The sequence below is a fragment of the Podarcis erhardii genome, assembly GCF_964252035.2.
Source record: "Podarcis erhardii genome assembly, chromosome: 15".
Lineage (NCBI taxonomy): Eukaryota > Metazoa > Chordata > Lepidosauria > Squamata > Lacertidae > Podarcis > Podarcis erhardii.
Window position 1 is genome coordinate 14,120,551 of NC_138505.1, and position 27,281 is coordinate 14,147,831.

Below are 27,281 nucleotides of genomic sequence, written 5' to 3' on the forward strand. Positions count from 1 at the left end.
TCTCCTCTGCTCTCGCTCTCATGGGACGCAGCCACAATCACTGCTTTGTGGCTCAAGCTTCTGCCCTTCGCCCCGGGAGGGGAGGGGGAGATGGGAGGAAGGGCTGGGGCGTGGGGGTGGGAGGCGGGGAGGAACAAAGGGGACCTCTCAAGTTCCAGCATGCATGCTATTGTCCCCTCGTAGACAGGTCAGCCCCCTGCCCCTCACCCCGGCGCACAATGGGTGTCCGGCTGCTGGGACAAAAGAGGGGCTGGCGGAGATGGGGAGGGGAGGGGAAGTGGCATTTTCTGCTCCAATTCTCCAAGACTTTCCCCATCTTGGGCGGGGGGGGCGGGGGGAGAAGGGCCTTATTGAGAGAAGGGGTGTCTGATTCCCAGGCGGGAGGGAGAGAAATTGCAGGCTGTACATCTGGATGAGGGCAACCCTATCCACTTGGGGATGCAGCCAGCTAAGTCCAACTCAAAGTAGACCCATTGAAATTAAGGGATGTAGGTTTATTCTTAAAGGACCATTTCTATATCGCTTAAATTAAAAAATTGTCCAGTAGCACCTTAGAGACCAACTACGTTTGTTCTGGGTATAGTCTTTTGTGTGCATGAATTTTTTAATTTTTTAATTTATTTTGACTGCGTCAGACCAACACGGCTACCTACCTGGATCTATACCATTTAATACAAAAAAGTGTGATAAAGCATGGTAAAAAGGTAAAGGTAAAGGGACTCCTGACCATTGGGTCCAGTCGTGACTGACTCTGGGGTTGCGGCGCTCATCTCGCTTTATTGGCGTACAGCTTCCGGGTCATGTGGCCAGCATGACAAAGCCGCTTCTGGCGAACCAGAGCAACACACGGAAATGCTGTTTACCTTCCCGCCGGAACAGTACTTATTTATCTACTTGCACTTTTGACGTGCTTTCGAACTGCTAGGTTGGCAGGAGCTGGGACCGAGCAATGGGAGCTCACCCCGTCGCGGGGATTCAAACTGCTGACCTTCTGATTGGCAAGTCCTAGGCTCTGTGGTTCAACCCACAGCACCACCCGCGTCCCTTTGATAAAGCATGGTACTGACGACTAATAAAAACGCATATATCAATGCCATAATTGGTAACCTCTTCTTTTTCTGACACTTCTGCACCTCATCCAAAAGAAGAGTTTGGATTTGATATCCCGCTTTATCACTACCCGAAGGAGTATCAAAGCAGCTAACATTCTCCTTTCCCTTCCTCCCCCACAACAAACACTCTGTGAGGTGAGTGGGGCTGAGAGACTTCAAAGAAGTGTGACTAGCCCAAGGTCACCCAGCAGCTGCATGTAGAGGAGCGGAGACACGAACCCAGTTCCCCAGATTACGAGACTACCGCTCTTAACCACTACACCACACTGGCTCTCAGTGAGTCTCCAGGACTCTCCCCAGTATCCCAACAAGCTCACAGACTCACTCCATAACTGGCAGGGTTGATCTGTGGCAATTGGTTTCATTGGGTCCACTCTGAGCAGGGCTTAGCTCAATATAACCCTTTGTGTCCCCTCCACCTCCTCTCTGTCAGGAAATAACCTTTTAACAATGAAACAGTATTTGGTGAAAGAGGAAGATGGAAGGAACAACAGGGTTGTCTGCAAACAGAACACCTGCTGTAAGGAATTATGTTTAAAAATTTCGGGCAGAAGAGGTGGGGACAAAATCCAACTGCCCTGGGGCCATAGGGTCCCCACCCATTTTATGTGGCCAGCTATAACTATTTTATGTGAATGCACAAATGCCAGCAGAGGGGCATTCAACCTGAGGGGAGGAGGAGAAAGAAAACAACCAGCTGCCAAATTGTCTACCACCTACAGTAGGTCAGGGGAGGGAAACCTTAGGCTTGAAGGCCAGTGGCATAGCATGGGTTGAAAGCGCCCAGGGCAAGTCAAGTATTGCACCCCCTAAAAAGTGGTGGTAGTGGCAGCTTCGGTCACCCGTCAGCCCTGAAGGGCAGCTCCTGGGTTTGCCATGCACCTCCATCTAGGGACCTGCCAAGACCCCTTGGCTGAGAGCTCCTGAGAAGGTCACCCCCCTGAGTGGAACAGGCAAGAGTAGCCCACCTACCAACCACTCCCACTGGGTCTCCTCTCCTTCCTGCCTCCTTGCCTTTAGCCAGCTGGAGCACAATCACCTTCAGCCCCTTGAAGGCACAGAGTGGCAAGGCAGGAACAGGCATGGTATTATTATCTCTGCATGCCAGCCACTCTAAGATGCCCCCTCTAGCTTTGAGCACAGAAGCTCCTCTCCTCTTCCTCCCCCCCCCCCCGCCCTGCTGCCCACTGGATCTGGGACTAGGAGTGTCCCCCTGCCTGGCCTTGCCCAGCACAGCTTGGGGAGGGGGCATCCTGTTGGGTCTTTATTGGCTCTGGCCACCAGTGAGCCAGTTCAATCCTAGCCAAGTCTGCTTGGGTGCTCCAGCCTTAAAGGCAGGGCCATCAATTGGCCACCTGCGTAGGAGGAGCCAGCATGGAACTGTTAGCAAAGTTTCAGAGGCAGGAGAGAGAGGGGTGGGATGTGAAGGAAATTTTTGTGCCCCTTTACATTTTGTACCTGGGACAACCGCCCCTGTGCCCCAGCCCATGCTAAGCCACTGCTGGAGGCTGAATGTGGCCCTCCAAGTCTTTCCACCTGGCCCTCAGAACTCTTCCCAGACCCTCACCAGTCCTGATTTGCACTTCAGGTGTTTCTCTGATCATCCCTGTTGCTTGTCTGGATGGAGGGTGGAGAGGGGACCATGAGTGGATGAAGAAACCAGCCCACAGTAGCTAGGTGAAATTTATATCTATTGTCCCACTGGCCGTGGCTCAGAATAGAAGCTGCCCCCAGTCTCTGCTCTGGGACATAGGAAGAGCCTGATGGTTTGTATTACAGTGGTACCTCGGGTTACAGACGCTTCAGGTTACATACACTTCAGGTTACAGACTCCGCTAACCCAGAAATAGTACCTTGGGTTAATAACTTTGCTTCAGGATGAGAACAGAAATTGTGTGGCAGCGGCACGGCAGCGGCAGGAGGCCCCATTAGCTAAAGTGGTACCTCAGGTTAAGAACAGTTTCGGGTTAAGAACAGACTACCAGAACAAATTAAATTCTTAACCCGAGGTACCATTGTACTTTGCCTTTTGGCAGCTGTGTTCTTCACTGTGCATTTACGGCTTGGCCTTTCGGTAACAAATTCCTAAAAAATATCAAATTCCAACCATTTCAAGAAGCATTTCCACTTAGCCACTCTGGGAAGGGAAAGGGAAGGGGGCTTGGAGGGAAATGTGAGATTTGAGGAGCGGAGCAGCTGCAGTCAGGTTTAAGCTGAAAGGAGATGGCAGGAAGGGCAGCTGGACTGCTGGGGGCAGGAAAGCCCACCCTCCTCCCTATCGTGTAGGAGCACAATCTTGCGGTGGCAAGAGCTGCAGCACTGTAGGAAACTTAACTGCTTGCTTCTCATCCAAGAATTAAGAAAAATAATAATAATGGCAGTAAACAGTAGAAAACCAGCCGTCAAATTACATTCATAAATGAAGTACAAGACCCATAAAAAGATATCCAAATCAAATATGTGAACAGGCAGTGTGTCAATTTGAACTTTGGTTTATTACTGTAGATCACGGCATGAGTAAAAAGTTTGACATAACTTCGTATGACAGGAGACCCTCCATTATGTCTTAACTGTCAAGAACAGGTCCTGCAAGGCATCCAGGAGACATCCTTGTTTGTATAAGGATCAGCGCATGTTAACCTAGCTACCATTAAAATTGACTTAACACTTGAATGGAGGCCGTCAAGATAATGGTGGGATAACTTTGAGGCAGGAGGCAGACAAGGCAGCCAGTTTAGTCATCATTCACTGTGAATTATGGGGAAAGTGGAGATAAGGCAGGAAACTCTGGGATAAATTCAACAGAACCACAGGGCTATTGGAATTATAGGAATTGGTCATCTCAAAGCCCCCTCCCTTCTCTATTTGAACGCATGGGCAAAAATGGTACAAAAGCCCTAGATTTTCAAAGGTTAGATGGCTCTCAAAACTCCGTGGAGAATTCTGCTTGGTGGCATCAAGGAATCCATACCTGCTTCTCCTTCAGGACAGGTATACACTTCCTCCCCCCGCCCCACCTCCATTTCTTGAGTTCTGCAGCAAAATTTTCATTCTCTGTAGGATTTTGAGAATAATCAGGGATCAAAGTGTGCCTGTATTGAAGGATCCATTGCTTGCTCAAATTGTAATTTTGCTGCATGAAGCAGCATTTATACAAGCAACTCATGAATGTGTGACCATGCACGGATCCAGAACAGGACATGAGACAGGGGCACAACAGCGCAGGCTTATGCACACTCTGCCAATGTGAGCAATAACCTGGAACTGCGCCTGGCTGAGATCTACTTTTCAATCTGATATATCACCAGCTAAACATCGCAATATATGGATATATCACCATGTATGAAACAAGGATGGAGCTATGTAGAGGCACTGGATGGCTTCACGGTTTCCCCCCACATTGCGATTTTTGCATACATCATCATTTGCCATACATTGCCAGGTCAGAAACTATGAAACCAACATCACAATATGGACTTCAAACTGGTTTTGGACAATATGTTGACATATCACCCAGCCTTACCTGGAACATAACCCTTTTACCTTCATTACATGTAATAAGCCAAGCTTCCTTTATTCCTCTGGTGTAAGAACTTTTTGTGGGCAGAAGGTTAAGTGTGAGAGTAAACACATATTCCTAATGGACAAACCCCATCACTCTAGCAAAATATCTTTGCGGTGTGTGTATGAATACACGAGTGCCGGGCACACCTGTGCGTTCAGACACATACTTGTAACAAATACATCAACACAGCTAGATCATTCTTCTGGGAAAGCCTGCTGTGAGATCAGGTGAGTTTTCCGCAGGCTGTTAAATGCCAAGACCAGGAGCGGCTGGTGCTCATTGGCTGGGACTAGCAGGGGCAAAATTCAGGAAGACCAACAGTAGATGGGGCCAGAGTTAATGGCAGGACAGAGCCACCCTAACTGGTTGTAAGTAAGAAGGTAGGCAAGTGGGGGGAGGGGTGGAAATCTGGCAGAGGAAAGACAGGTTGGTGGGGCAAGGCCCCACTTGCCCCATTGGTTGAAGGTGCACCCTGATGTGTGTTGGGGGTGCATTCCAAAGGGCAGGTACCAGCACACTAAAGGCCCTGGTTTAGCTGTGAGATTAACCTTAGGGACGCGGGTGGTGCTGTGGGTTAAACCACAGAGCCTAGGACTTGCCAATCAGAAGGTCAGCGGTTCGAATCCCCGCCACGGGGTGAGCTCCCGTTGCTCGGTCCCAGCTCCTGCCAACCTAGCAGTTCAAAAGCACATCAAAGTGCAAGTAGATAAATAAGTACCGCTCCGGCGGGAAGGTAAACGGTGTTTCTGTGTGCTGCTCTGGTTCGCCAGAAGCGGCTTAGTCATGCTGGCCACATGACCCAGAAGCTGTATGCCAGCTCCCTCGGCCAATAAAGCAAGATGAGCGCCGCAACCCCAGAGTCGGCCACGACTGGACCTAATAGTCAGGGGTCCCTTTACCTTTACCTTAAGATGAACCTTGGGAGCATCTGGCTAAGAGTGTCTCTCCTGAAGATGCTCATGCCATGTGGAAAGTGCACCAGAGTTCTGGTAAATGATGCTGTTTAGCTCTCAGGTTGTATGCATAGGCTTGTAAGCTGAACTTTGCTTCTCAGTAAGGGAGTAAGACAAGTCCTGCTTCATCAAACCAAGGTGGGACTGGTAGCCCCCTGCCCCAGCCCTATACCCAGCATGTCCCAGGCAGAGAAAGACCTTTCCCCATTGCCTGCCTTCCGGATCCTTTTAAGTGGGGATGCCAGAGATGTTGTAGCCCACAAGCTGGACACGAGTCAACAGTGTGATGCAGCAGCAAAAAAAGCTAATGCTATTTTAGGATGCATCAACAGAAGTAGAGCGTCGGAGTGAAGCCCTCTTGCCTTGGCTTGTCCCATTTTTCGGCCCTGGAACCAGTCGCCGGGCGAAATGGAAAGGAGGAGACGGAACTGGGCACCGGTGAGCCGAGCTCTTCCTCTGAAGACGGGGAATCATGCACGCCCTCACGTGTCCACACAAAGAGGAAAAGGCGCAGAAGCGTGCGCGCGCTGAGCATAAAGCCCAGCAAAGGCCAAGCGACTGCCGGGGGGGGAAGAGGGGGCGCCACTCACACGTAAGACGTAACCCTGGGTTGTAGCCCACGTTAGCCAAACTCCCGAGTAGACACCCATCGACTCACCTCGGTCCAGCCATCCCAACGGCTCTGCTGAGAGCACAACTCGGTTGGATACAACCCGCGGCGCAGCAGCAGGCACGTCCACGCGTGCCAAGCGCAACACGCGCCTTCGCGGAGCGCGCGCACGTGCAGGATCTTCGCCTAGGGAAACCGACCCCCCCCCCATCCACACACTCCACCCGGCGACACGTGCCAGGGTGTGTGTATGTGTGTGTGTGTGTATACTGTATAGAGCCGCATCGCCCGCACGCGCCCTCTGGCTGGTCTGCCGCCGCCGCCGCCGCGTCCTCCTCTCCCCGCGCCTCCGCCGCCGCCGTCGGGGGAGCGAGCGCCCGTCCTCCGCCTCCCCAAGACGCATCATGGCGCTGCGCCGGGACGCCGCCGGCTCGTAGGCTGCGCGCAAGGCGCCCTCTGCCCGGCTCCCAGGAAGGGCTGCTGCTGCCGCTGCTGCTGGCTTGGCCGCTGCTCCGGGCCGGGCGATGCGGCGCTGGGGGACGAGCCCCCCCGAGGCATTCCCCAAGGCGGAGCGCCGGAGCGGGAGCCGCGGCGACGCGGGCGCCGGGAGGGGGACAGGTGCGTCGGGAACGGGGGGTGTCCTCCAGTCGGGGGCTGGTGGAGAAGCTGGCTTTTCCGTGGGGAGGGGGGCACTATATCCGGCCCCCGCTGTCCCGGAACCCTTTTTTCTCCTCCAGCCAGCCATTGCATAGGGTCTTTTCTTGATGCAAGGATTTTCCTCTTTCCCTTCTCCTTACCCCTCCTCCTTTTTGGCGTTGTTCCTATTAGGGTGGGGGGGGGGTCGAGGGCACGGCGTTCTCCTCCTTTCTTTCTGCACGCATCCCAGTGCGTTTCCATTGGCGTGGCTCAACGTGAGAACAGGGTGACCCGGGCAGAAAGCCAAGGTGGTGTGAGAATCTTTCCCTCCGAGGGGAAAGCTCCAGGGAGTTGGGGGTGGGGGTGGGAGAAGGGGACAGAAAGGAGGACCTCTCCTTCCTCTCTAGAAAAAAATAGCCAAATACTTCAAATGCCATCTGGTCCTTTGGAGAGGAAGGTGACTTGCTCTCGAGTAAGCATGCTTGAGATGGGCGCTGTGGATTTCATTTGCTTGATTTGGTTTTTACATTTAAAAAAAACAAAACTATTTTAGCCTGATTGCTTCCTAGCTGTAAAGCTGTTTGGAAGGGTAACAACGGTTGCAAAATAAGTTAGGAGCGAGAGATTTGTGAATCGAATTCCCTGGGATTGAGAGGCGGTTCGGGGGAGGGGACACATTTTTAGGATTCTGTTTCTCAACGCACAAACCTGCGCAGAGGCTTCCCTGTCGCCCCAGAGGCAGAGGTGAGTTGGTGGATTTGGGGTGGACCAGGAAGGATGGCGGAGGGGGAGACGTGGGGGGGGGACCTGCTCTGTAGGGCCCGATCCACCCGAGGAACGAGCTTCCCGCACATGCCTCATTGAACTGGACGGGAGCTGCAGTGAGGCTGGTCGGGGGGGCGGGATTCGGGTGCATGGGCCCAAGTGAATTGGTGGTTTTTGTGTGTGCAAATGGTAACATCACTACCCTTAGCGTGGTGGGTGGAAAAGAACCCAAAACTGTGAACCCAGATAAGTCACTGCTGACTCCTGGGGAGGAAGTATTAGCTGACTACCCCCATTCTCAGTCTGTGCACCCGATACAGCCTCACACCGGATACATCCTCTTAAATTTGCTCTAGGAGTCAGGACACTGAATGCCATTGCATTTTTTATTTAAAAGGGTGGGCGTTTCAGATTTGGAGTTAATAACTCTGTGGCATAGAACGATCTGAGACATAAATTGCTTGTAGCTGCCAGAATGGAGGTGGCTGTACCACACTGGAGAAATCTGAGAAACCTCTGTGTCAAATCATGAGTATGCAGGGGCTTCTCAAGAGAAATCCAACCTAGCAGTGATGGGTGGGTGTGGGGGGGGGAATCTAGGGGAGAAATTCAGCCTTAGAGATTCCCAGGCCTTTGGTTTCAGTGTGTTACTCCTGTTAATACAAGGGATAAAGCCCTCTGTCCACCTGCTGCCCAGTTTTGAAGTGCCTCTCTGGTCTCAGCTGCATTTCCTGATGGATGAGAGATTTCCTCTTGCTGTGCTAGCTCTGACTTACTTCTTTCCTTTCGTATACTTGTCTATAAGTAACACTACAATTGTTCCATTTTGTTAATTGTTGGTGGTCGTTTTTTAAAATTTATGTATACCTATGAAGGGAACCAGTGGCCATCCAGATTTAGCTGGGCTCCCAGCCCCCATCACCCCTAACCACAAAACATAGGAAACACAAAGCATCTCAAATCCTGTGAGAAGTTGGATTCAAGTGAAACATTAAGAAATGCTTTCTAAACTGCCTCTGTGTGTGTGTGTTTGTGTGTGTGTGCATGGGCACGTACGTGCCCATGGGCACTATATCACTGAATACCAAGGTGTGTTAATACAGTCGCTGTTCTGGATATTCTGCCCAGTTCAGGTTGTGCAATTGAAGTGGATTTGGTGCTGTTAGTCCACCTCCCATAGAACATTTGCAGTAAGGAAGGTGATGGGAAAACACAATGGCCTGACTCAGTATATGGCAGCCTCTTAGGTTCCTAGTTAAATTAGCCCTTTGTGAAGAACAATGAGGACTGGAATCTTCAGTTTGCTTTTAGGAAAAGGAGCGTGCATGATTTGCACATTGGAGGCCCCAAATTCAATCCCTAGCATCTTTGAGTTGGGCTGGGAGAGACTCCTGCCTGGAAACCTGGAGACCTACTTCCAGTTGGTGTAGAGATAGTACTGACCTAGATGGACCGAGCATCTGACTATCTAGGGCAGCTTCCTATGCCCCTATCATTATATCAGAATAAGGCAGGAACTTCCTGTGCCTTCACATTCACAAGCTTTATCCTTTATCCCCCCCCCCCCTGCACACCCCAATTGCACCACATAATCCCACAGGCAAAAGGGACTTCATTTGGGTCAGTTGCTCCTCTTTGCCAGAGGCAGATTAATATTCCCCGCAGCCAGATTAATATTTCTAGTGGCTGGATTATTATTTCAGGCTGATTGGGAAGTGCTTCCTCGTTGTGTGTGATGATGCCAAGTCTTTTGATGCTCAGGTGGTGCCCCTGCCACCTGAATTCTTCCAGGTTTCCCCAAGTGGCTTGTGTAGCTACTGATGGTTGGGTTCTAACTTTACTATGTTGTGGGCAGGTTTGTCTGATGTGGCTTGGACTTGCCTGATACTGGGACATAGGAAGCTGCCTTCTGTAGAGTCAGACCAACCATCTAGCTCAGTCTTGTCTACAAGACTGGCAGCAGCTCTTCAAAGTTTCAAGCAGCAGGGTGTCTTGAATCTGGGACCTTTTGCATGCAGAGCCAGTGCTCTTTCATTGAGCTGCAAACTATCCCCTGCAGGCCACACCTGCACTTAGCCTGTTCTTTACTGGAATTTTAGGGTTTTTAAAACCCTTTCCCGCCTCCTCCATCTGCCTTGGGGCGTATAAATTGACATTGCAGATGAGCAGCCTGCCCAAGGCTTAATCTGATGCATGCCTTAGACGCAGCACCTGTTTCCAAAGGTGGGGATGTCTGGAGGAAGGGATCCTGGAAAGAGATTGGGTTGTGGTCAACTTAAGCCCTACTCAGAGAGCAGACTCTTTGAAATCAGTGAACTGCAGTCAGTTGTGGCCATTCAGTGCAATGGTTGTGGCTGATGGGAGCTGTGGTCCAAAATTTCCAGTTGACAAAGACTGTCCAGTTGTGTCAAGCCCAGATGCAGCCTGTGGTAGGTTCTGGAATGGCCAGACGAATGATAGGATTTATGTCCTTTGGGGGACGGGGCATGGAGGCAGAATTTAATGCCTTCAACAAGGCTTATCTGGCTAGTAATCCAATTAGCAACATTGGCCTTCAGATCACCCTGTTCACTGTTGAAAGCATGCCTTCACAGCATTCTTAGTTTTTGATTTGTGTTTCAACCTAGGAAGGTACAAAGTATCTTCTACGCTCTGTGTGCATCCAGCACACAGCTTTGTCTTCTCTGACCAGGGATTATACTTTTCTTTAGGACAGGCAGTGGTACAGACTTGAAACCATACAGGACAGGTGTCTCTTGTTTTTGCTGTGGCCCTGTATCCTTTAACAACTGCAGAGCAGGCAATAATTCAATGGGTGCTGCCACATCTTGCTGGCATGGGCATAAAACAGATGAAAGCTATACCTGTGAGTTTCTGCCTGTCACACAGATGTGAAATTCATGGGGGTCTTGACAGGAAGAAACAGGTGGCAACCCTACATTCTTGTGGGTTTACTGGTATGCTTCAGCTGAGAGACTCAAGTTTGGATTCGTAGGAACATAGGAGAGAAGTTGTCTGCTCCCAGCGGCTCTTTGGGATCTCAGACAGAGAAAGGTCCTTCCCATCATCTGCTACCTGATCCCCTTAACTGGAGATGTTGCAGATTGAATCTAGTGCCTTCATGGTACAGCACACGTCCTCTAGTGTGAAGGAGCTCTTGCGCTGAATTCAGCTTAGTTGTACTCAGAGCAGCCCTATTGCAAATAATGGACCTAATTTAATAATGCTCATTGATTTCAATGTGTCTACTCTGAGCAGGATTAACATTGGATACAACCTGCGGGTTTTTTTTCATGCAAGACTCTCAGGGCTCCTCCAGACTCTGTATTTTGCAGGGGGGATCAGGTGTGTAGTAGAAATTTAGGTTTGCCCTAGTTCAACAAATCCACTTCAAGAAAAAGACTTCAAGAGCAGACTTTTTGCAGTTAGGAAAAGCGCAGGATGAACAATAGCTTAATAGGAAGACATATAAACATCCCGCAAGCAATTTAGAATTCATTCAGGATGGATGTTTATTGTCATTTAACCTCTCTGCAAAGAAATTGGTGCAAATGCTCTAAAAAGGTTTAACACTGGGCACTCCCAAGTGATGTATTTGTTGAGCATTCGTCCTGATTTGTTTGCAGAGAGGTTAGATGACATTGCATCAAAGCAAATATTAACCCACACTTTTTGGTGTGTGTGTTCTGTCACTTTCCTTATCACAAAAAGCCTGATTTTTGGGGGGAAGTGGGTTTGTTGTGCAGGACCGCCTAGGTAGCTATAATTATGCAACCTGAATTTTCTGGTATGTGGTTGAATCTGAACATGGCAATAGTCTATCATATCTCCTCTCAGTCTCCTCTTTGCCAGGCTATACATATCCAATTCCTCCAACTGTTTCTTATAAGGCTTAGTTTCCAGACCCTTGATCATCTTGCTCGCCCTCCTCTGCACACACCCAGCTTGTCAACATCCTTCTTAAATTGTGGTGCCTAGAAGTGGACGCAGTATTCCAGCTGTGGTTTGACCAAGGCAGAACAGAGCAAGACTATTACCCCCCCTTGACTGGGACACTATATTTCTTTTGATGCAGCCTAGGATAGCATTAGCTGTTTTTGCTGCTGCATCACACTGTTGACTCATGTTAATCATGTGACCTACTAAGACCCCCAGATCCTTTCCACATGTACTAGTGGCAAGCCAGGTGTCCCCATCTTATGTTTGTGCATCTGGTTATTCCTGCCTAAGTGTAAAACCTTACATTTGTCCCTATTGAAATGTTTTGGCCCAGTTCTCCAATCTGTTAAGGTCATCTTGAATCCCAATTCTGTCTTCAGTGGCATTGGCTACCCCTCTCCATTTGGTGTCTTTTGCAAATTTGATTAGTGTTCCTTCAATACCTTCCTCAAAGGTCATTTACAAAGATGTGGAACAAAAACAGGCTCAGGACAGAATCCTTTGGATAGCGAGGAACTATTAGTGAGCATTTTTTGGGCTTGGTCAGTCAACCAGCTACAAATCCACCTAACAGTTACCTCATGCAACCCACATTTTACTAGCTTCTCTGCAAGAATATAACGGGGGACTTTGTCAAAAGCCTTACTGAAATCAAGATGCACTATGTCCACAGCATTCCCCTGATCCACCAAGCTTGTAACTCTATGAAAAGACGAAATGAGATTTGTCTGGCATGACTTGTTTTTGAGAAACCCATGCTGGGTCTTAGTAATCAGAGCATCCTTTTCTAAGCGCTCACAGATCGACTGTTTAATTATCTGTTCTAGGACCTCTCCTGGTATCAATGTGAAGCTCACCAGTTGGTAGTTACCTAGGTCTTCTTCTCCCCCCTTTTTGAAGATGGGAAGAACATTTGCCTGCCTACAGTCTGCAGGAACCTCACCTGTTTTCCAAGAATTCTCAAAGATTAGAGACAGAGGCTCTGAGATTACATCCTCAAGCTCCTTTAGTACCCTGGGGTGCAGCTCATCAGGCCCTGGAGATTTGAATTCATTTAAAGTTCCCTTGCCATTTATTTTCCCATCTTGTGTTGCAGTTTCCTCTTTGCATTATTTATTCTATTATCTCCAGGCTGGGGATTGCTTTCCTTTTGGGTGAAGACAGAGGCATAGTAGGTGTTGAGCAGTTCCGCATTCTCTCTGTCACCCAATAGCATTTCTCCATGCAAGGGACTTGCTTGTTCTTCTTGCTTCGAACATAGCCGAAGAAACCTTTATTATCATTTTTAACCTCTCTGGCAAGCCGGAGCTTATTCTGAGTTTTGGCCCGCCTGACCTTCTTCCTGCAATGGTTGGCTACTCGTGTATACTCTTCCTTCGTGATTTTTCCTTCCTTCCTTTCATTCCATTCCATGGCTGAGATATAAATAACACCCTTGGCAGTGGAGTCAGGCATTAGTGTGTTTGAGGTGGGTGTACATTGCATTGTTAGTTAAATGATTAAGGCACCAACCTCAAGAAGGCCCCGTGCTGTGCCCCAACCTGATTACTTTCCTGGGGGTGTCTTTTAAGAGTTGAGCACTTTTTATTTTTTGCAGTTTACAGTGGTACCTCGGGTTAAGTACTTAATTCATTCCAGAGGTCTGTTCTTAACCTGAAGCACCACTTTAGCTAATGGGGCCTCCTGCTGCCGCCACGCCGGTGAAGCACGATTTCTGTTCTTATCCTGAAGCAAAGTTCTTAACCTGAAACACTATTTCTGGGTTAGCAGAGTCTGTAACCTGAAGCGTATGTAGGCCGAGGTACCACTGTATTTTCATCCCTGCTATCAAACTTTTTTCTTTCTTTCTTTTTTTTAAAGACAACCGATTCCTTCAGCTTAATGGATGTTCTGCAGGAGTCCAGCACCTTTAATTAGCACTTCAAAATGCCAGAAACACAATGACAGGTATATTTAAAGGCCTAGTCAGGAAGTCATCTTCAGATTTTGGGTTGAGCTGGAGCCAACAGCACTGCCGCTGACTCCTTTGCATGCAAAATACCTCTTCGGCCCCCTCCCCTCTTCCTAGCCTGCGAATTTTGGCAGTGCTCTCCCTGGATATGCACCTCCTCAGTTGTTTAGCCCTTCTCTCTTTTGCGTCTCTGACTGTGCTTGGAGGTGGGGAGGGGAGCGATCAAGCATTATTATTTTCTTTTAGAAATAATAATTGTTGTCTTTTGGGGAGAAGGGCAAAACAAAGGAAGCCACAGCGGAACCAACGGAAGCAAAACAAAGGGAACAAAGGGCCAAACTGTGGCAGGTTGTGGTGTTGCACTTTCCAAAGAACGTAGACTAATTGGACCCGGTTCAGAGGAGGGCAGTGAATGTGGAGATGGGCATGGAAAGGCCGTCCCTTGAGGGAGGTGTGAAGGAGCCGGGTGTGTTCAGCATGCTGAACGGAAGGCAGAGAGGGGGACAGGATAGCCCTCCTCAGATACCCAAAGGGCTGCCCCGTCAATGATGACAAAGGCATGTTCCTTGATGTTGGTCTAAAGGGTAGGTCTGCATCTTGTGTTCCAGGAGAAATGTCCATTGCCAGTGGAACCGATGGCCTAGAAAGCTAGGAGGGCAGGTGGGCTCCTCTTCTCCGGAGGTCTTCAAACCATTCTAGCTTTGGGTCACCTACTATTAGCAGTGGAACGGGATGGATCAGGGGCAGTGTTCGAAATTAGCCAGGCGCATTTTGCACCTGGCTTTCGGCCACTCGCAACCAAGTGATGATGCCTGGGCACCAGGATGGCACCTGACGTCTCTGCCACCTGGGGATTATTGGATCTAGACCGTTTTCACACACTAGTACCCCATCCTGTAGTATTCTATCAGTTATATTTTATCTGCACAATCAGAATGAATTTCGGGAGCCCAAATGCCTTTTCTGTGCAGTCAGAGCAGGAGCAGGAGCCGTTAAGAAAAAGAGGTCGGAAGAGGCCAATATATATGTTGACTGTCCTTGGATCAAGGGACTTTTCTTCTTTAAGTTCTCAGAACTCTTAACCTAGCTGAAGGTTGTCCTCAGAACTAGCCAGTTGTTTAAATGAGAATCAATCACAGTCAGTCCATCATTTGAAAAATAAGGCTTTAGAGCCCCCTTGCCCCAGAATGGCAACTAGACATTCAGTTTTTGTGTTCAAGTTCAAGTTCAAGTAGTTTATTACAGTCATAGACCAGCATAAGCAAAACATCTAAATAAATAGCATAACAGCATGAATCTAATAATTATTAAATAAATAGGAGCAAGAACCAAACGTAGATTTAAACATATACATAGAATACTTAATTAAGCATAGATAATGAGTGAGTAAAAATTTAGAAGGAAAAGTAAAAGATCAGTTAACACAGCTATATGGGGTGGGCTTCAGAAGTGCGGATCTAACAATATGGGCCTTCAGTTTAGGATTGAATTGTAGCATAGACCATTCTTTGTTGAGTATCTATCATGGCAGCGCAAAATATGGCGACTGAATATGTGACTTCTGGGCTCTCGTCCTGCAGTAATAGGGAGATGTTGTGTTGTTCTGGACGCCCAGGAAACTTATATAAGATGGGTTGGATAAAACTAGTTGGTTTTTGTGATTGCAACCTTGGTTTAAGGAGTCATTTGGCAACTATCTTAGATATCAGATCAGTTTTGAACACTGATCAGGGGTCTGTTTCTGTTTGAGTGGCCCATTACGTTGAGCGGCCATCGCCACCCTGTTGCCCCCCCCCAGACTTTTAGTCCAAAGCAGCTGGAGGGCACCAAGTTGGCATTGCCTTGAGTGTCATAATGTCTTGGGGGCCGCATGCTGGTGGTGGGAAGGGCCAGATCCAAAAGTGAACAGGGAGACCTGTTCCTTCGCTCTCTGGTTTCTTTATATCGGTTGCTGGGCATCGCAAGTGGGGAGGAAAGGTCTCCTGCATTTGGGACCTGCCTTGAGGCATCTTGTTGGCCACTGTGAGAAGACTGTGACGGGCCACTGGCCTGATCCAGCAGCTGCGCTCTGCTTAATCTTCTTAGGTTCTCTCCATGGCCTTCTTTGGACAGTTCTCTCCCTCTTGTCCTTCCTACGTCAGCCTGGCCAATGCTCAGGTGTTAAATTGTGGGTGAACATATCAGACGACACAGCGATTCTTCAAACAGCTCTTGTTTATTCACAGGCCAGAACAGAACTGAACTGAAGGGTTCAGCCAGCCTGCTTATAGAGAGCTCCATTAGAACGCAACAGTAACCATTTTTTGTAACTATCCAATCACTGAACCTCACTTTCAATCCCTTATTTGCATATGTGGACCTGAGTGAAAACTATCTACAGTATCCCCCCTGCTGGCCCAGGGTGAGAACTTCAGTACATAACACCAGGGATGATGGGAGTTGTACTGTGGCAACATCTGGGTGGCCACAGGTTTCCCCTATCATAATATGGCAAAGTTGCAATGGGGGGGTAGGGTGGGGCTTTCTGAAAGCTTGTTCTCTCCTCCCCTCAGGACAAGGATGGACCTCAATGAGCCCTAAGGTGGCATTTGAGATGGAGGGGAGCCCAACTCAGCTGAGCCAGAGGTTTCCTCGCCACCGATGGAAAACATAGCAAGATTTCACATCTTCCGCTGAGTTTAGCCCCAGCTGGCCTGACATTTGCTATGGGAGAACGGATTGAGAGGGGTGGAGTGAGAACGAAGGACAAACATGCAGGGGTGCAGGATGGCACATGTGTTTGGGGTAGGGAGAGAGCGAGAGCTGTACCTGACTGCAGCCTTCTGGGATCCTACTAGATCAAGGGAAGTAGATCAAGGGAAGTAATAGTAGATTTACTAATAGTAGTAGATCTACTAATAGAATAGTAGATCTACTAATAGTAGATCTAGATCAAGGGAAGTAATAGTGCCATTGTATTCCGCTCTGGTCAGACCTCACCTGGAGTACTGTGTCCAGTTCTGGGCACCACAGTTCAAGAAGGACACTGACAAACTGGAGCGTGTCCAGAGGAGGGCAACCAAAATGGTCAAAGGCCTGGAAACGATGCCTTATGAGGAACGGCTAAGGGAGCTGGGCATGTTTAGCCTGGAGAAGAGGAGGTTAAGGGGTGATATGATAGCCAGGTTCAAATATATAAAAGGATGTCACATAGAGGAGGGAGAAAGGTTGTTTTCTGCTGCTCCAGAGAAGCGGACACGGAGCAATGGTTCCAAACTACAAGAAAAAAGATTCCACCTAAACATTAGGAGGAACTTCCTGACAGTGAAAGCTGTTCGACAGTGGAATTTGCTGCCAAGGAGTGTGGTGGAGTCTCCTTCTTTGGAGGTCTTTAAGCAGAGGCTTGACAACCATATGTCAGGAGTGCTCTGATGGTGTTTCCTGCTTGGCAGGGGGTTGGACTCGATGGCCCTTGTGGTCTCTTCCAACTCTATGATTCTATGATTCTACTTTTTATGGTGTTCCCTGAAGCAGACGCAACAGCCATACAAAGCCTGGATGAGCCTAAAGAGATAGTATTATTATGTGCCCCAGAGAGTGGCTCTGGAATCTGTCCCACCCCCCACCACCCCAGTGCTTCAGTCTAAGTTCTGGTTAAAGGAGTGCCCCTGACCATGCCAAGAGTGCTTTTCCGCCTTCGTGCTGGAGAAAGGGCTCCCAAGTCACCCTGAGCTCTGAAACCTTTCCTTTCCCCGCTACGAGAAGGTCCGGTCTTCATTGCCGCCCTCTTAATTGTGGCTTGTGGGGATCCATGCATGTTCTTTGAATGAAGTAAGCAAAAAACAGTCGCTATACAATGAAGGCAATTATGCCTCCCTGTGGCCAGCAGTTGGGGATGATGTCTCACCCATGCTGGAAACAATAAGAATGTTGCATCATTCATATATATATATATATATTCATTTCCTGTGAGAAGCGGTTCAAGGGGGCAAAGCGGGTTCTAAAGATAGATAATTCATTCTTGTTCCCAAGAGCTGGGAGCATGCAGAAGAAGGAAAGGGTACAGCAAAATCTCAGTGCTCTGTCGACATCCCAAATCCTCTCTGTTCCCAGGGGGCTGGAGAGGGGAATTGTCTTCGTTTTGGAAAATTGCAGCGCTACAGACTCAAAATCACGTAGGATAGGTCCTGTTTCCTTGGCAGGGGTCAGCATTGTTTCAACAGCAACTGGACAGGTTGCAGCATTTTGTTGGCAGGAAGAAGATCTGACAGGCAAAGCTGTACCTGTGGGATTTCTGCCTGCCCTACATTTTATATTTTTAAGGGGGAGGGAGAGTTCAAAGCAATTTACAGCCGACATTGAAACATCAAGTGAAACAATCCAGAATGAAACATGACTGAAGAAAGTCAAATATGAAGTCAACATTCAAAGCAACATAATTAACAGAAAGCTAAAATATTGTCTTAAAGGTTTCAAAAGAACCAGTTATAGATAGGTAGCCGTGTTGGTCTGCCATAGTCAAAACAAAATAAAAAAATTCCTTCCAGTAGCACCTTAAAGACCAACTAAGTTAGTTCTAGGTATGAGCTTTCGTGTGCATGCACACGAAAGGTGTATCTGAAGAAGTGTGCATGCACACGAAAGCTCATACCTAGAACTAACTTAGTTGGTCTTTAAGGTGCTACTGGAAGGAATTTTTTTATTTTGTTTCAAAAGAAAGCGTTGTAATGGAGGTCAGCTACAGAATGCACATTTATCGCAGCAAAGTTAACCGGGGTGGGGGTGGGGAGCCTTTAAACCTTTGAAGAGAAAACAAATATAACATGCACATTTAAAACAGCATAATTAGCAAGAGAATAAAACATTATCGTAAGCATAGAACATATCTGCTGCTGTTGTTGCCAGTCCTGCCAATGGTAGTTCATGGTAGCTGGTGGCTATGGAAGCCCAGACTCAGTGACCTGGCTCTCTGACCTCTTCAGCAGCCTCCGTTTCTGTAGCTCCGTCACGGCAGGGAGCAAGTCCTCCAGGACTCACCGCCAAGTGAAAGAAGTATGGAATATTGAACAGCTCTCACTCAGAATCTCCTTTCTGGTAACTTGAAGCCATTGGATCAAGCCCCACGCTCCAGAGCAAGAGGAAACAAGCTTGCTCCCTCTTCCATGTGTCAGCCCTTGAGATATTTGAAGAAGGCTATCATATCTCCTCTCGGTCTCCTCTCTTCCAGGCATACAGCAAACCTTGGTTGCAGCTCATGGTTTGTCTGGAGCAGAAAACAAAACCACCACCCCATGAGCCTGGGTTAGGGAAACCTGCTTAGCCAAATCATCGAACCCAGCTGTATTTTGATGCTGTGTTTTGGGACCCTCCAGATTGGGGTTTGTCGTCTTTGGAGGGTGTCGTCTGCAACATGTCACTGATGAAGTAATAGTGCATGGGTAGGCAAACTAAGGCCTGGGGGCCGGATCTGGCCCAATCACCTTCTAAATCTGGCCCGCAGATGGTCCGGGAATCTGCCTGTTTTTACATGGGTAGAATGTGTCCTTTTTAAAATGCATCTCTGGGTTATTTGTGGGGCATAGGAATTCATTCATCCCCCCCAAAAAATATACTCCAGACCCCACAAGGTCTGAGGGACAGTGGACTGGCCCCCTGCTGAAAAAGTCTGCTGACGCCTGGAATAGTGCATCATTGGTGGATTTCTAACTGGACCACCCACACGCAATTCCACTGCGTTAGTGGTTCTGTGATGCTTAAAAAAAGTAAAGGACCCCTGACAATTAAGTCCAGTCGCAAACGACTTTGGGGTTGCAGCACTCATCTCGCTTTACTGGCCAAGGGAGTCGATGTTTGTCCGCAGACAGTTTTTCCGGGTCATGTGGCCAGCATGACTGAGCCACTTCTGGCGAATCCAGAGCAGCACACGGAAACTCTGTTTACCTTCCCACCGGAGTGGTACCTATTTATCTACTTGCACTGGCATGCTTTCCAACTGCTAGGTTGGCAGAAGCTAGGACCAAGCAATGGGAGCTCACCCCGTCGCGGGGATTCAAACCACCGACCTTCTGATTGGCAAGTCCAAGAAGCTCAGAGGTTTAGACCACAGCGCCATCTGCGTCCCTCTGTGATGATTACTCAAGGCTATTACACCATTGCCTCCTGGAGGCCCCCCCCCCTGCCCTATAGTGCAAAAAGAGGGACAAAGAAATAAACAGGAACGTCTATACAGTGGTACCTTAGGTTAAGAACTTAATTCGTTCTGGAGGTCCATTCTTAACCTGAAACTGTTCTTAACCTGAGGTACCATTTTAGCTAATGGGGCTCTCACTGCCACTGTGCCGCCACAGCATGATTTCTGTTCTCATCCTGAAGCAAAGTTCTTAACCCGAGGTACTATTTCTGGGTTAGCGGAGTCTGTAACCTGAAGCGTCTGTAACCCGAGGTACCACTGTAATATAAAATGTTACAGGATTTCAGCAGGAGGCAATTGGACATGCATGCACCAACTGGAAATCAAGCAAGTACGTTTACTCCAAACTTTGGCATGTGCAAAACCGCACTGAAAGTGCCCTGATACCATCATGAGCACAAATGCTCATAAATGCACAATTAAAAGGATGTCTTTTAAGGATGTATTTTGTTGCTTGGTCATGTCACTTAAAATGTGGAGTTATTAATATTAAATTTTCAGTAGTATTCTTTGGTTTTGAATGAGTAATGTGCATAGCAGTTGTCATAACAATTCCCTTTCTGTTAGGATATATGCAAACCAGATAGAGATTTCCCTGTAGGCAAACGTCTGATCCCTACAGGGGGAGATGGTGGGACCTTTTATGTAGCTCTTCTAAGTCAGATATCTGGGTTCCACAAGGCCTTGGGAGGAGAATGAGGGTCCGGTAAGTTTTTGGCAAGGATATGGGCCTGGGGGCCAGGACACCTGGGTCTTTTTGAGGCCGTGGGAGAAAAATGAGTTCTGACAAGTTTCTTAAAGCAGTGGGGTGGGATATGTGTCTCGTTTTGCAATCCACCTCCGGCAGGTGGTGACGGACTCCACTATCTGGAAGGGAGGAGTGGAGTAATAGCTATTAACTGAGGTTCAGGAGCATTCCTGTAGTTCAGGGGCGGGGGAACCTGTAGCTCTACAAACTTGGCTGGACTCCGTCTCCCATCAGCCCGTCAGCACAGCCTGTAATCAGGGTTCCCCACTCCTGCTGTAGCCTTTATGTTCCAGTGTAGAAGGGGAGTGGTATGCAGTGGTTAGAGGCGATCTATGGGCATCGGGCCCTCCCGATTTGCTGTCACCTTCCTCCAGCCTCTCTGAGAGGCCCGGGGCGGCGACTGTGAACGGGCTTTTGCAGCGCATTCTAAAACCAGGTCACCTTTGCTGGAACCTTGTCCTGTGTAATCATTGGCAGTAATCTGAGCCCAGGTAACCTGGCACGGAGGAGCCGGTGGACGGCAGGTAATGGATACTTCTTGGGACTAGGCAGGTAGCCAGTCCTCCTTGTTTCCACCTGAATGGGCAAGTCCAGCTGCCGCCTAAAAGGCAGACTAGCTGGATGGTTGCAGCGGTGGCTATTAATAATGCTAGCAATAATGATTTTTTCAAACTTGCTAGCTGCTTTTTAAAAGCCCTTGCTTTATTTGGGACTCACAAGGACACCGCGTCCCTATTTTCCAGGAGTTGAGGCTGAGAGAGGGTGGGTGAATTGCACAAAGCCCCTGGCAGAGGCAGGATTTGAACCTGGGCCTCGCAGGTCTTTCGGACCCACTGTAGATAATAAGTGGTCTCAAAGAAACGAGCCTGGCTGAGACGGAGAATGTACTCCCAAGTAGCTGTGCCTGGGGACTGCATCCAAAGATTTGAAAAACAAAAATTCTAAGCTCCTTCTGCCTGGGTGCTCTGAAATGTGACAACCGGCATTCAGGAATTTGAAAGATTTCTTTCTCCAGTCCAGTCTCTCTCCTCTCCCCCTCCCCACAAGGCCTTTCCTGCCTCTTAATTCTGATGTGCAAATTAATCAGGTTTCATCTTTGCTGCTGCCTCCCTGCCTTTTTTTCCTCGAGGATTGTGTTTGAATTTCTAGGTTTCTCTCCTGGAAATTCAGGATAGCAAATTGGCAGAACCCTAAGCCCCCTCCAGACAACCCTTTTTTATTGTGCATTCACAACTGTTTGTGCTTAGGGTGGTATCGGGATGGTTATAAGCAATCCCCCCCTTTCGATACTGTTTGCATCTGTGCAAAAGGTTCAGGGTGGCTTCGTTTGCGATTGGTGCATATCTCATTACCTCCTGCTGAAAACTTGCAGCTTTTCGTACCGCAAATATTCTGGAGCATCGTTGACTTTTTGGTTCTGCTTTGCACTGTTGTAGTGCAAGAGCGGCCCTTCAGACAGCAATAATATAGTGACAATGGGCTTACATTGCAGAACGACTCTCAAAGCTGAACACTGTGTGGACGGTCTGGTCTAAATCCGCCACTGTTGTTGTTTAGTCGTTTAGTCGTGTCCGACTCTTCGTGACGCCGTGGAACAGAGCACGCCAGGCACTCCTGTCTTCCACTGCCTCCCGCAGTTTGGTCAAACTCACGCTGGTAGCTTCGAGAACACTGTCCAACCATCTCCTCCACTGTCGTCCCCTTCTCCTTGTGCCCTCCATCTTTCCCCACATCAGGGTCTTTCCCAGGGAGTCTTCTCTTCTCATGAGGTGGCCAAAGTACTGGAGCCTCAGCTTCACAATCTGTCCTTCCAGTGAGCACTCAGGGCTGATTTCCTTCAGAATGGATAGGTTTGATCTTTTTGCAGTCCATGGGACTCTCAAGAGTCTCCTCCAGCACCATAATCCAAAAGCATCAATTCTTCAGCCATCAGCCTTCTTTATGGTCCAGCTCTCACTTCCATACATCACTACTGGGAAAACCATAGCTTTAACTATATGAACCTTTGTCTGCAAGGTGATGTCTCTGCTTTTTAAGATGCTGTCTAGGTTTGTCACTGCTATTATTCCACCAGCAACACATTGTGGGAAATGCCTGCAAGAAACCCACCAGTCTGGGATGGCCCTTAGAATTGGGACGAGGAGAGGAGGAAAGGTTGGCTCAGAGAGGAAAGGGCTGTTGGTGCATTTTGCAAACTAGCTTTTGCGTGCCCCTGCTCTGATCGCCCAACTCCCCCTCCCTGGCCCTCCGGCGCTCTCTCTAGCTGCACATGGATTAATCGAGGGACAGGGAGCTGTCAAGTTTCCACCTCACCCCTGGGGCTTGTGCTCATCGATCGGGTGAAGTCTGTGGCCTAGATTCCAGTGAAGGGCAGAGAGGTTTAGAGGCTGGTGCACTGGGAGCCAGGTGCTGCAACTCTCGGCTCTGAAAGGGCGAGTGGGTAGTGGGTTCGAGGAGATGGGGGCAGGTTCCACATTTTTAATTGTCAAGTTTTCCATTCAGTCCTTAGTTCTGGATTTTCAGGCGGTGGAAATGGAAGTTGGTTAGGGTGGAAAACAACAGGAGGAGCCTCCTCTCTCTCTCTCTCTCTCTGCTGACAACTTGGATTGAGAAAGGAAGTCAATTTGGTTCACCCACCTTTCGATCAGCCTCTCTCATGGAGGCATTGGTGGGCGTTGAAATAGGCCGTCTGCCCTGCAGGAGGAAGACCTCTCAGAGGAGTCTCCCCTTGTTAGCTATCCTGCTTTCTGGGCTCCGAGTTCAAGGTGATGGGTGTGATCTAAATTTTCTCTTTGCAGCCATGGGTCTGCCCCTGCCAGCCTCTGAGCTCTCTGCTGTTTCACGTGTAGCCTGTTGCAATCTCTGAGACCCATGGAGAAACCATCCCTTTTTATTTATTATAGACAGCCTTGTTTTGGGGGGTACCCTTCCCTAGTAAATCACAGTCCTTCTGGAGCTCTAAACTAGAAAATGCTTTGAAAAAACAGCACTTTAAAAGCAATCCAGAATGCAGTGCACATGAACTGAAAGCTGCTTGAAATGAAAAGATTGTAGAATCATAGAACTCTAGAGTTGGAAGGGACCCCAAGGGTCATCCAGTCCAACCCCTGCAATGCAGGAATCCATCCTCCAAGGACGGAGAGTCTACCACCTCCCAAGGGGGTCATTTCCACTGTCAAACAGTTCTTACTGTCAGAAAGTTCTTCCTGATGTTTAGTCAGAATCTCCCTTCTTGTAACTTGAAGCCATGGGTTCAAGGCCTTCCCTCAGAACAAGAGAAAACAAGCTTGCTCCCTCTTCCATGTGTCAGCCCTTGAGATATTGGAAGATGGCTGTCGTATCTCCTCTCAGTCTCCTCTTTTCCAGCCGTAGAGCAAACCTTGGTTGCAGCTCATGGTTTGTCTGAAGCAGAAAATAAAACCACCCTCCCCCCTTGAGCCTGGGTTAGGGAAACATGCTAAGCCAAATCATTGAACCCATCATAGTTGGACTTAGGGGAATGTGCGAACCCTGCTGTATTTTGATGCTGTGTTTTGGGGGGCAGGAGAAGACAAGTGGGAACTTGCCCACTTTCCCTACATGGAGGTTCTGAGCAACGAGCTCTTCTTCAGAAATAAACGCAGCAGAGAAGAACTGAGGGTAAAAGCAGGTCCAGCGACAATGGTGGAAGACCAGAATGAAATGGCCTCGGGTGAGGAGCAACCAGAAGGGAAGAGGTATGGTTGGAGGAGAGCCTCCAGTGTTGTCAAAACCACACACATTTAAACTTGGGGAGTAAAAGCCCAAAGGAATGCCCACACCTAAGATGGGTTTTTTGCACTGCTGTTCTGGATCTTTGAGCCTTCCACATTTAGCAGAAAAGATGGACAAATGCAAGGCACAGAGCAATGGTTGTGAAAGGATGATGGTGTCATCTGAATGTCCAATTTGGGTTGGCAGGAACACCAGGGCTGGTCCTACAATGATACCAGCGGCGTAGTGTGGGTTGTCAGCACCCGGGGCAAGGCAAGTAATTTGCGCCCCCTAACCCGGGGCAAGGCAAGTAATTTGCGCCCCCTAACCCGTGGATTTGCACCCCCTAACCCGTAGATTTGCGCCCCCTAACCCTAACCCCCAGATGTTGCGCCCGGTGCGGCCGGGCCCCCCTGCACCCCCCACGCTGCGCCACTGAATGATACAGCTGCCTCAGGCATCGGACACTGAGTATGAGGAGTAGCCAGAGTTGTCAGTGCCCCATGGCCTGCCCTGTACCCTCTTTGCCAGCCTGCTGCCCTCAAATGCAGGGAAAGATTTTGGAGTAAGATTCCACTGCCATTCTAGTTGGCTCCTGTATGTGCCCTGGGGGAGGGAGCCATCTTGTCCTTCGCCTCAGGCAGCAAAATGTCTTGAGCTGGCCCTGAGGAACACAGTGTAAGGGGCACTATAAAACACTGAAAACACACTGTCACACACCCGCCAACATTTTATGGTTCATTTGTGCTGGTTTGCCATTGACTTCGGCTCCTACGTCTAACTTCAACAGAATAATTTTCTTATGCCTATTTTTATATCCACATTGACTTCTTTTTTTGTCCCTGGTCTGCCCTTGCAACAGATGCCAGAAACACTGACTTTTGCTGCCTCTCTACAGTATCTCATTTACTTTTTTCAGACTTTAATTCTCCACAGTGCCTGCTTGTACAAAATGGAATCTCTTTTTTAAACAGTTGTGGCAAACCTTTCCTCATGCTGGGCGTTCTGCCCACCAGTACCTTTTAAATCCTCCTCCTCGCACTCTCTTTGCCAGAAATAGTTTTCCAGCAAGGCCCATTATAAACTTTTCATCGTTAATTGTTATTGCTTAAGTTTATTGGTTTTGTCGTTCTTATTTCATTAATATATGAAGATGATTTGCAAACACACCAGAAAAACCAGCTACAATGGTTTTAAAAAACAGTACAAAAATGAAACTGAAAATAGGTTTGAGAACACCCTTCCATCCAGCTGGAAATGCTTGTTGAAACTAAAATGTCTTCAGTTGCTTCCAGACTGGACAGGAGGCAGGCACCTGTCATATCTCGACAGAAATGTTGTTCCACAGAACAGGGGCAACCACGGTGAAAGCCCTGCTCCAGGCTGCTGGTATTTTAGAGCTTCAATGAGAAACTCTTCTACAGACTGCAGTGACCTACTAAGCATATAAGGATTAAGGCAGTCCCTCCAGTGACCTGGTCCTGAGCTGTCGAAGGCTTTACAGGTTAGTGCAGGCTTCCTCAACCTCGACCCTCCAGATGTTTTTGGCCTACAACTCCCATGATCCCTAGCTAGCAGGACCAGTGGTCAGGGATGATGGGAATTGTAGTCTCAAAACATTTGGAGGGCCAAGTTTGAGGAAGCCTGGGTTAGTACCAGAACTTTGAATTTAGCCCAGCAGCTGATTGTCAGCCACTGCAGATGAGGTACTATATCCTGGCAGTAGTTTCTCCAACAATTAACCCAGCTGTCTCATTCTGCGCTAGCTGCAGTATCTGGATCAACCTCAAGGGCCGCCTCACACAGAGCACATTGCAGTAGTCCAGCCTTGAGGTTACCAATGCATGGACAACTCTGGTTAAGCAATCCAGGACTGGCCATAGCTGTCTTGTTAATAGCAGCCTGTCTGTCTGTGAGTTAGCCCCACTCCTGCCACCCTCGTGCACTGCACAATTTCCATTTGAGCTTGGGGTATCTCATGTGCTCTTGCAGTTCCTTCTCTTGGGTCAGGTCTTCCTCCTGCAGTAATTTCTCCTTTGAACTGGATTTCATTTTCATTGTGTCATGAAACCAACACCTTTAGCTAGAGTGGCAGGGGTATTATTATTATTATTATTATTATTATTATTATTATTATTAGAGTACGTGAGACTCAGTTCTAAAAATGGGATGGCCATTATCATTTGGAGTGATTACACAAGGCAGTTCTTTTTGGTAGCTTTTGACCCCGGTAATTTTTTTAGCCGTTATGTCCTTTGGTAATGAATAGCTTCCCTTGCCCTTGATCCTGGAAGAGTTGTATATAGCCCGCATGACTAGTAGCCACAGATAGCCTTGTTCTCCATGAATGAGCCTAATTCTCTTTCCAAGTCATCTGTCTCTCCATCTAATGAGAGCCAATTCTGTAGTTTAACTACGTGCTCTGTGAAGATGGACCTCTTTTTGTCTGTCCTGAATTGTCATTCAGCCTCATTGGATGTCAGCGAGTTCATCGTGATTTTAAACAAGCCACACAGCTTGTCGTTGTCGTCATCTTTTTCTCATTTCTATTTAAATCTCCCTTCCAAAGGAGTCCAGGGCAGCAAACACATAATTAAAAGAGCATCATTAAAGAAACATTCTAAAAACAGTTTCAAACAACCCCCATTATCTCAGCCAGTGACTTCAGAGTTGCCAGGAACAGTATCTTCCAACCATCGAATGCCTGAGTGAACAGGAATGCTTTTAAGTTCCTCCTGAAAGTCAATAATGATGGACACAAACACACAGCATTTACAGCAGAAGCTGCCTTATACTGAACCAGACCTATTTCCCCCCTATCTAGCTCAGCAGTGCCTACACTGACTGGCAGAAGCTCTCCATGTTTCAGACAGGGGTCTTTCCAAGCCCACACCTGGAGATGCCACTGGAACAGAATCATAGAATTGTAGTTGGCAGGGACCACAAGGGTCATCTAGTCCAACCCTCTTGCAATGCAGGAATCTTTTGCCCAGTGTGGGCTTTGTTACGGTAAAATCTGGGTGCGAGGCTGCTCTGCCACCCAGCTCGTCGGACTATAAGTCCGCGGGTCCCTGCGGAGCAAAATGAGCTCAGCCGGAGAC

The 27,281-nt window shown here is 48.4% G+C and overlaps 1 protein-coding gene across 1 annotated transcript in view; it reads left to right on the forward strand.

The window, feature by feature from the left end:
* Positions 1 to 6,519: 6,519 nt before the first annotated feature.
* Positions 6,520 to 27,281, forward strand: part of GAL3ST3 (galactose-3-O-sulfotransferase 3) — a 28,592-nt gene continuing 7,830 nt past the window's right edge. Inside the window, exon 1 of the mRNA XM_081842999.1 lies at positions 6,520 to 6,858. The gene's annotated coding sequence lies outside the window, so the exon portion shown is untranslated. The remainder of the gene's footprint in view (positions 6,859 to 27,281) is intronic.